Source organism: Euphorbia lathyris, chromosome 9 (genome assembly GCF_963576675.1).
Source record: "Euphorbia lathyris chromosome 9, ddEupLath1.1, whole genome shotgun sequence".
Classification (NCBI taxonomy): Eukaryota; Viridiplantae; Streptophyta; class Magnoliopsida; order Malpighiales; family Euphorbiaceae; genus Euphorbia; species Euphorbia lathyris.
The window spans coordinates 3,341,161-3,351,418 of NC_088918.1; positions in this window are offsets into that span (position 1 = coordinate 3,341,161).

Here is a 10,258-nt window from a genome sequence, read left to right on the forward strand (position 1 = left end):
GTGGACAGGCAGGCACCCCGCGTGGGTGCCCATTCCGTTGACAATTTCTGGCATATTGATCAGGTTCAGTCTTGTTATTCAGACCACGCCCCGCGTGGCAGGAGTACGCCTCGCGTGTTTGCCCATTCCGTTGATAATTGACTGTGTGTGGATCAGATTTAGGCCTGATGTCATGAACACACCCCGCGTGGACAGGCAGACGCCCCGCGTATTTGCCTATTCCATTGATAATTGTCTGCGTGTTGATCAGATTCAGACTGTTTGTCATAGCCACGCCCCACGTAGGTTGGAGTACGCCCCGCGTGGTTGAGCCTCTGAAGTTTAATTGCTCGAATCATGACTTTGGCGCCTCGCGTGGCTTGGAACACGCCCTGCGTAACTAAGTTTCTGAAACTTATATTGAAGAATTTCTCTTGTACGCCCCGCGTATTGATAGAGACGCCCCGCGTGGATGGTGGATTTTACTTCTTTGCTTGTACCTGCGAAATACAATTCTCGACGACCGAGTTAGCTTGACGTTTATTTTTCCGAAATTAACTAAAAACAAGGGAAATCAATCAAAAGCATAAAATCATTTTCATTTTGTTATTTTATTAAAAACACATTATTTTTATAACTAAACTCACTTATTTAGTCCATAATTAAACCGTAATTCACGCTAAAAGATAGGGACAAAATGCTCATATCAACCTCCTTGGACTTTAAAGTTTTACTTATCCTCAAGTAAAAGAAATCGAAAGACAAGGGATTGAGACAATTAAGAAACAAACTTCCAGTTGGTTTTACCAAGTGCGTGATTTCGAAGCTAAAGTTTTATGCAAAGTTTTCGGCAAGTACTTACGCAAACGAATGAGCGACCAAAACTTATTTGAAACCTCCATGATCAAACTTAATAGGCAATATTAACGGGGATCAATTATCTTTTGAGAACCCGATTGTACCTCACCAGGGGATTTCACTCTTACGCTCAAATTTTGGTGGGTTGGTGTTTTTGCGCTCTCCTTTGTACTTACTCGAAGTCACTTTGAGTTTGCATTTTCATCCGGGTTTTTCCTCCTATGTTATGGTTTAGGCAATATTAAAAATGAACCCGGATGGGGGTTGTAATGTGGGTGGTTTTTTAATGGTTAATTTTTAGAAACTCGAGTTTAAACACCATTTTGATGGTCACACCGTGTTTTCATTTTAGCCTTACCGAGTTCGTAAAATATAACTTGAAATTGCTCGGGTGGAGCTTGAGAATGCCTTTTTGCTCTTTATTGTGTTTTTCTTTTTCTTTTTATTTTGAGAGCGGCACAAAAACGATTTCGAAGACTTATTGTGCTTCTTACTTGTTAAGGCCTCGGCTTGTTTTGGGTGATTCTGATGCGGTTGATTTTATTGGTATTTGAACAAGAGGAAAAATGGTTAAATGTTAAAAAGGTATTTAGCAAAGAAGTCGGTTAATAGGCTCGAGGGGACTTCCTAAAGGTTAATAAAAACGAGAAAAATAATTTAAGAAAGGAATTAGCCTAAGTGGGTTCGTTTTATCATCTATTGCCCTTCTTACCAAAATAAGTGTACTTAACCCGGTATTAGATGCAAACTCTATGAGTCGAGTGAAGTCAAAGCTCTCGAAAGATTGTAAAAGAAATAGAGTTCTCGTACGAACTCTTTTAGGCTCAAAAATACCTCACAAGAATTTCGGGTTAAATTGTGTACTTTCAAGTTCTCGTCAAATTTTCAACCATCTCGTTTTTATTGCCTTTTTAAATTTCATTATAGAGATAACATGTGGGTTAGGACTCAATGCTTTTGTTTAGTACGAACCTAGGCTTTGCATAAATTCTATAACTTCAAATTCAAGACTAAAATTTCTTAATTAAACCGATCCTTTATGTTTCGATGTTTTTACCTTTGACGGCGAATAACGGAACTTTTAATTATTGTCCGTAGAAGGTAGTGTGTTCGGTGATTTATGAGCCAAAAAATGAGTTCAATTATTTTTGTCTATTTTATTTTTATTTTTGTTTTTGTTAGTGCAAGACAAACTGTAAGTGCGGGGTTGCACGGCCCTCCGCGTGACTAAAATGACGTCTATTCCAAGGACGTCGCAAAAGAAATGAAAACAAAAACAGAAAGAAAGATAGAATTAAAAATAAAGAAAGGACCCTGCAGGTCTGGTCTTACGCGCGGCGTACCCATGGGGGCGCCCCACGTAAGAGATGCATTTGATGTGATTTGGGGCCAGAGGCTCAGATACGCGAGGCGCACAAAGAGAGACGCGCCGCGTAGACTGAGTATGAAGTAGTTATTCAATAGTGAATGTGGTTCACGTGGGGCATATATAGGGGTACGCTTCGCGTGAACATTATTAATGCATGCAGAAACAGAAATAACGAACACGTAAAGAATGAGTGAGGGCAAAATAAAATAGAAGGGCGGAAAAGAAACGAATCAAAACACAAAGAGAGACCGTAGGAAAGTAAAATATATATTAAAATAAAAGAAAATACAATACTAAAAACACGAAAGACAAAAGAAACACGAAGCGAAAAACATAAAAACGAAAAGGAAAAACACAGAAATGACAAAATCATAAAAACATAAAACGAAAAACAAAGAGAAACTAGGGTGGAGGCGGAGGAGGATGGCCATGAATGTTGAAGTGGGCGAAGAAGGTGGTGGTAAAGGCGTCGAAGTTGGCCCGGTCCGCTTGCCTTTGAGCTTCGGAGGCGTCGAAGCGAGCGTCTAGGGTGTCAAACCGGGAGTCGAAGTGGGCCCGATCGCGTCGTTGGTTCCCCTCTAAAATGTCCAACCGGGCATAGATAGAGTTGAAGTCATGGTTAGGGGTGGGCTATAGTTAAGGCCGAGGTCCAAGTCCCACCCGTCCTCCGCTTGTTGCTGGCCCGCCCCTGAACTTTCACCCGGCCCGGAGGCACGGTGTTTGAGGGTTTGGAAGGCATTTTTGTCCAAGGGGCGGGCTTCATAGTGGTGAAGGCGTTCAAGGGCGGAGGAGCCAAGAGCCAAAGAGGCATAAATAGTGACTAAGTGCCCGAGCCCGAGCTTGGCTCGCCTTCGTGATGGCATTTGGTGGAGCATAGTGGCAACAAGGTAGGAGAGGTCGAACTTAAGGTCGTTCTCGCAGCAATAAAGGGAAAGAAGCTCAATCTTGTTGACCTTGTTGGCCTCGGATTTCTCCAAAAAGTAAAAGTTGATGAAGCGATGGAGGAGGTAGAGGACATGATTGAGGATGCTTCCCGGGTGGAGGTTGGAGACGTTATAAGTGTCCGACCCGGTAATGGTCGCCCAGAATTTGCAGGCAGTGTCATCGGTGGGCCAATGGGTGGTGCCGGGATCCGTTTGCATGGTGAAATGGGTGCGGATCCAAGCCGTGTCAATGGAGTGGGGGCGGTTTTGAAGGCGAAAGGTGAAGAGGGCGGCATCGGGGACACCATTAGAAGCGAGGGAAGTGTAGAATTCATGGACCAATGACGTGTACATATGGTGGCATGCACAAAAATGGTTGTGCTAGCCAAGGGCGCGGAGGCGATCCTCGAAGGCACGACCAACATTATAGTGATCAAGCACGCTGAGGTTGATGTAGGGGAGAGCCATGACAGTGGAAGAGGAGATGGTTTGGTAGGTGATGGCCTCCCCTTCAGTGAGAATGTGAAAGGGGGCGCGATATTGACGGGTGAGAGGTGGTGTTTCTTCTCGTTCAGATGGGGGTGGTGATTGTGTTTGGTGGGAACGGGAAGAGCGGGCACGAGTGGACCGCGGGGGACGGTCATTGGCGGGTCGCTTACTTCGGGTCATGGTGAAAGGGAGTGAGGGAGATGAGGGAATTAGGAAGTTGGAGTGAGTGGGAGGGAGGGGGGAGGGGAAATAGGGGTTTAAATAGAGAAGGGGTGGGAATCCAAGGAAGTTTCGGATTCCCAGTGGGGTACGCGGGGCGTGAAGGGGCCACGCCACACATATCCCACCTCCTGACCAAATTTGGTCCAAAAATGCCAAGGCACGCGGGGCGTATTAGAGAGCACGCCACGAGTACTTCGGTCTCTGACCAAAAAGGCGTGGAAGAAGGGATAATACGCGGGGCGTGAATGGGAGTACGCCCCGCGTGGAGGACGGCAGGTGAAACATTTTTTTCGGTTTTGTAAAGAGTTTTTAATTTTCATTGGTTTAATGATTTTTAAGTTTTTATGGGTTTTAATGAGTAATTAAGGGGGTGGTTAAAGGCAAAATTAATGAGGGAGGGAGGTTTAAGAAATTTTGAATTTGAAAAGAGTGGGGATGATTGAAGGGTAGAAGAGATGGAGTGTAGAAGTGGGAAAGGGGTGTGGGGAAGAGGAAAAGCTATCATGGGGAGTGGTAGTACGCAACCCCCCCGAGGATACGCGGGGCGTAGAATGGGGCACGCCCCGCGTAGCCTTTATTTTTCGCCTTTGACTGAGTTTGATTGAGGGAATCGAAAGGAACGCGAGGCGTGGAAAGGGCTACGCCCCGCGTAACCGTGCGTTTGAGTACCAAAATAGGAGCAGAAGCTCGGCTACGCGGGGTGTACCGGTGTGTACGCTCCATGCAAAAGTTTTGGATTAGTGATAGGATTTGTTTTTTTGTGGGTTTTTATTTAAAAGAGACGAAACGATCTTGAAAGAAAGAAAACAGAAAAAAAATTGAAAGAAGAAGAAAATGCACACGACGAAAAAGAAAGAAAATAAAAGGAAGGTGAAAAACGGATATAATACATATAGACAAAAGGTTTGGAAAATACAAACCGGGGCTACGTTTATAGTCGGAGTAGCTCGACTTTCGTGCGTGCGTGGTCATGGAGTCCAGAGATATGTGGCTTCGCCATGTTGTGGGAGAGCCCCGCCTCGGTATATTTTCAATCGGTGGTCGTTCACCCGTTAGATTGTGTTATCGGGGCCTTAGATTTCGACCGCTTCGGAGGAGTGTGCATTGATGACCGTGTATGGTCCCGACCACCGACTTTTCAATTTCCCAGGGAACAAACGGAGACGAGAGTTATATAAGAGAACTTGGTCTCCCTTGTTGAACTCCCGGATTTGCACGTGCTTATCGTGCCATTTTTTTGTACGCTCCTTGTAAAGTTTTGCATTTTCGTACGAACCTAGACGAAGTTCATCAAGGACATTGAGTTGGAGGAGACGATGTTCCCCTGTAACCTGTACATCAAAATTTAAAAATTTCAGAGCCCAATATGCCTTATGCTCTGATTCCACCGGTAGGTGGCATGATTTCCCGAAAACTAATCGATAAGGTGACATTCCGATGGGCGTTTTAAACGCCGTGCGGTAGGCCCAAAGAGCGTCATCGAGCTTTAGGCTCCAGTCTTTCCTAGAGGAGCTAACCTTTTTTTCCAAAATACATTTTAATTCTCGGTTAGAAACCTCAACTTGCCCACTAGTTTGCGGGTGGTAGGTCGTGGATACTCGGTGTGCAACCCCGTATTTATGTAAGAGTTGATCGAATTGACGGTTGCAAAAGTGGGAACCCCCGTCGCTAATGATAGCTCGAGGGGTCCCAAACCGAGTAAAAATATTTTTCTTTATAAATTTTCCTACCACCTTAGAGTCGTTTGAGGGTTAGGCAACGGCCTCCACCCATTTGGAGACATAGTCAACAGCCACGAGAATGTAGGCATTGTTATGCGACTTAGGGAAAGGCCCCATTAAGTCTATCCCCCAAACATCAAAAAGTTCACAAACTAGGATTCCTTGTTGGAGCATTTCATGTTTACGGGAGATATTCCCGCTCCGTTGACAATCGTCGCATGACTTGATGAAGTCTTGGGAATCCTTGGACATGGTGGGCCAATAAAATCCGCATTGCAAAACTTTTTCCATAGTTCGACTTGGGCTGAAATGGCCCCCCGGCTCTTGGGTGTGACACATTTGTAACACATGATTTACCTCCTCCTCCGGTATGCACATACGAATAATATTATCAGCACAAGCTTTAAACAAAAAGGGTTCTTCCCAAAAATAATTCTTAGCATCGTGAAAGAACTTCTTACATTGCTCGTAGGTAAGGTGCGAGAGAAGAATATTACCGGACTTGTAGTTTGCCATGTCGGCATACCAAGGTAGAGGTGTTACCATATGAAGTGTCTCATCGGGAAAGGTCTCCTTGATCTCCACAAGTTCCGGAGATTCGGCTTGCTTGCTTTGCAAACGGGAAAGATGGTCGGCCACGACATTCTCCACCCCTTTTTTATCTTTGATTTCAATGTCGAATTCTTGTAGGAGGAGAATCCATCGTATCAACCGAGGTTTGGCATCTTGCTTGGTCATTAAGTACTTAAGAGCTGCGTGGTCAGTGTATACGATAATTTTTTATAACACAAGATAGGATCTAAATTTATCGAAAGCAAAAACTACCTCAAGCATCTCTTTCTCCGTGATGGAATAGTTTTGTTGGGCCTCATTGAGAGTTTTGCTCGCATAGAAAATTGGGCAGAAAAGTTTATCCACCTGTTGGCCCAAACAAGCACCTACTGCCAAATCACTAGCATCGCACATTAGTTCAAAGGGGAGATCTCAATCGGGTTTCACCATGATGGGCATGTTAATCAGTTTTTCTTTAAGTGTATTAAATGCAATTAAACACTCGGAAGAAAAATTAAATTCCGCATCCTTTAGGAGGAGTTGGGTCAAGGGGGTTGCTATTTTAGAGAAATCCTTAATGAATCGCCTATAGAAACCCGCATGACCCAAGAAACTCCGGATCCCTTTTACATTGATTGGTGGAGGCAATTTCTCAATCACCTCAATCTTGGCCGGATCGACCGCGATTCCCTCCCCGGTCACTTTATGCCCTAACACTATACAATCTTGTACCATAAATTGACATTTTTCCCAACTAAGAGCGAGATTAGTGTCCTCGCATCGTTGAAGGACCTTATCAAGATTGTTTAAGCAAATTTCAAAGGACGACCCAAAAACTGAAAAATCGTCCATAAAGACTTCCATGAAATCCTCAATCATTTTGGAGAATATGGCCGTCATGCACCGTTGAAAGGTGGCGGGGGCATTACAAAGCCCAAACGGCATCCACCTATATGCAAACGTCCCATATGGACAAGTAAATATCGTCTTTTCTTGATCCGAAGGATCAACGGGGATTTGCATATAGCCGGATAGGCCATCGAGGGTACAAAAGAATTTGTGTCCCGCCATTCTCTCCAACATTTAGTCAATGAATGGCAAGGTTAAATGATCCTTTCGGGTGGCTTCGTTAAGTTTCCTATAATCGATGCATACTCGCCACCCCGTTACTTTTCTTATGGGAATTAATTCCCCTTGATCATTTTTCGTTACCGTAGTGCCCCCTTTTTTGGGAACGCATTGGACCGGACTAACCCATTGACTATCGGAGATAGGAAAGATTATACCTGCATCGAGGAGTTTGATTACCTCGGCCTTTACTGCCTCTTTCATGTTTGGGTTAAGTCGTCGTTGCGGTTGCACGGAGGGTTTGACTTCGTCCTCCATAAAGATGTGGTGTGTGCAAATGGTGGGGCTAATCCTTTTGATGTCGTGAATGGTCCATCCAAATGCGCATTTGTGTCTTTGTAACACCGCAATCAATGCTTCCTCCATTTCCTCTGCCAAAAGTGAAGATATAACAACGGGTAAGAAACTAGGAGGTTGTAAAAACACATATTTCAAATTAGGAGACAAGGGTTTAAGTTCCAAAGTCGGAGGATCTTCGAGAGACGACTTTGGCTTTGCTTTGCTATCCCAGTCCAAACCCTCGAACCGGCTCCTTGCCAACAAACATTGTTCTATCTCGGAGGAGTATACAAACGGTTTGTTCAATGGTTCCTCATCCAAGTGCTCATTATCATTTGTATCCGAAAAGGTTTCCATGGAAGACCTATCACAAAAATCCTCAACAAACAGATCAATAGAGTCCACGGAATTTAAAAAGTTACAATCCTCTATGGAATGAGAAGGGAATTTCATGGAGTTGTACACGTTAAACACTACCTCTTCGTCTTGCAACCGTAGTATAAGCTTACCCTCGTGGACATCCATGAGACTCCTACCCGTTGCAAGAAATGGTCGTCCTAGGAGGATGGGTACCGAATCGTCTTCCGCCATATCGAGCACCATAAAATCGACGGGGAAAATGAACTTGTCCACTTTCACTAAGACATCCTCCACAACTCCTTTCGGCCGGGCAATGGATCTATCGGCCAATTGAAGCGTCATATTGGTAGGCTTTGGCTCTCCCAAGCCGAGCTTCCTAAAAACGGACAAAGGCATTAGATTGATACTAGCACCCAAATCACATAAAAGCTCTACTAAACTCAACATTACCAATCGTGCATGGGATAGAAAAACTTCCTAAATCTTTGAGTTTAGGCGGGAGTTTATTCATTATAATCGCGGAGCATTCCTCCGTTAGCGCTACCGTTTCATTTTGCTCTAACTTCCTCTTTTTGGCGAGGATTTCTTTAAGAAACTTTGCATAGGTGGGCATTTGTTCCAATGCCCCCGCAAACGGGATGTTAATGTGAAGCTTTTTAAAAATTTCCAAAAATTTGCCATATTGGTGATCCAATTTTTCCTTTTTAAGTCGTTGTGGAAAAGGGAGCTTCGGTACGTAAGTCCCAATTGGATCACAAACATCTTTATTCTTATCCGAGGAAGTCATGGGTTTCGGATCCGAACCGGGGTTGCTTACCACTTCCGGTTCGTCACTTACCTTTGGAGCGGTTGGAATCGCCTTTGGAACCGGTGGTTCCAAACCCTTACCACTACGGAGTGTAATTCCTTGTGCGGTCTCCCGATTCTTGGGCCTCGGGTTTTGTTCGGTGTTAGTTGGGAGAGACCCATATTGTCTCTCTTGTTGTTGGCGATTCAATTGGGCCACTTGATGTCCCAAATCCCTACAAAAAGCCTCATTGTCAGCAAGACGGGAAGATATTTCCTTAAGGAGATTAATTACCGTAGAGTCTTGCGTGTTGCTAGGAGGTTGAGAAGTTTGTCCTCCTTAGGCGTTGGGGGATTGGCCCAAACCTTGCTCCTTGTATTCATTATGAAATCCGGATGGGGGCTTCAACACATTCTGATTGTTGCCATAAGACAAATTCGGGTGTTGGTGTTGAGGCTTCCATCCGTTGTTATTATTATTACGGTGGTGATAAGCATTCGGGTTATGATAGGAGTTATAATTAGAATTGTACCTTGGCTGCCCCCTTACATAACTTACGCTCTCGGCATCATCGACAAAAGGGCTTCTGGCTTGGCAATCTTTACCATGGTGGTCACCACCGCAATGCGAGCACATCAGGACCTGTGCTGTATTTTTTAGGCTCATTTATGCCATTAAGGCGTCTAGCTTTTTATTCATCTCAACCATGGATATTTTGGGAGCCTCGTCTTCCACAGTAAATGTTTGATGTCGTGAGGGTCCGGGAAGCCGATCTTCTTGCCATTGGACGCTTTTTCTAGCTAACTCGTGGATAAGTTTATAAGCCTCGCTTGCCGATTTCCGAAACAAATACCCACCTGCAGCGAAATCCATGGTTGCACGATTAGTGGGAGTTAAACCATGATAGAAGGTACTTACAAGATCGTGCTTGGGGATGTCATGCTGTGGGCAATTTCGGAGCAACTTCCGGAACCTAGCCCAAGCTTAGTGAAGGGCCTCGTATTCAAGTTGCCTAAAGGATGTGATATCATTTCTCAACTTAACCATTTTGGATGGCGGGAAGTAGTAGGAAAGGAACTCCTTCTCAAGCTCCTCCCATGATGTAATTGATCCTGCCTCCAACGAGTGCAACCACTCCAACGCTTGACCTGTCAAAGAGAAAGGAAACAACTTTAGACGTACAGCTTCAACCGGAACACCATTTCGCCGAGAAGTATCGGCACACATAAGAAATTTATCGAGATGTTCGTTAGGATTCTCATGAAGTTCTCCTCCAAATTGACCGAGTTGTTGGATCAATTGGATCATGTTAGTCTTTATCTCATATGTGTTGGCCGGGATGGTAGGAGCGATGATTCCGTTGCGATTTTGGGGCATATGCGGAGCAAGGATCTCCATCATCGTTCTTGTGTCATTTGAAGGAAATTAAGGCTAAGGTATAGCAGCGGTATAAAAATTTTAGCCTACTTCCTTTTAACCATAGGATCCGTTAATCGTTATTTCATATAAAGAGGGATAAGAAGGAATACCTTTCGATGAACAATCTACCGTTGTTAAAGAAGCGCCCACAATTCTTCTCCGAGATTCCAAT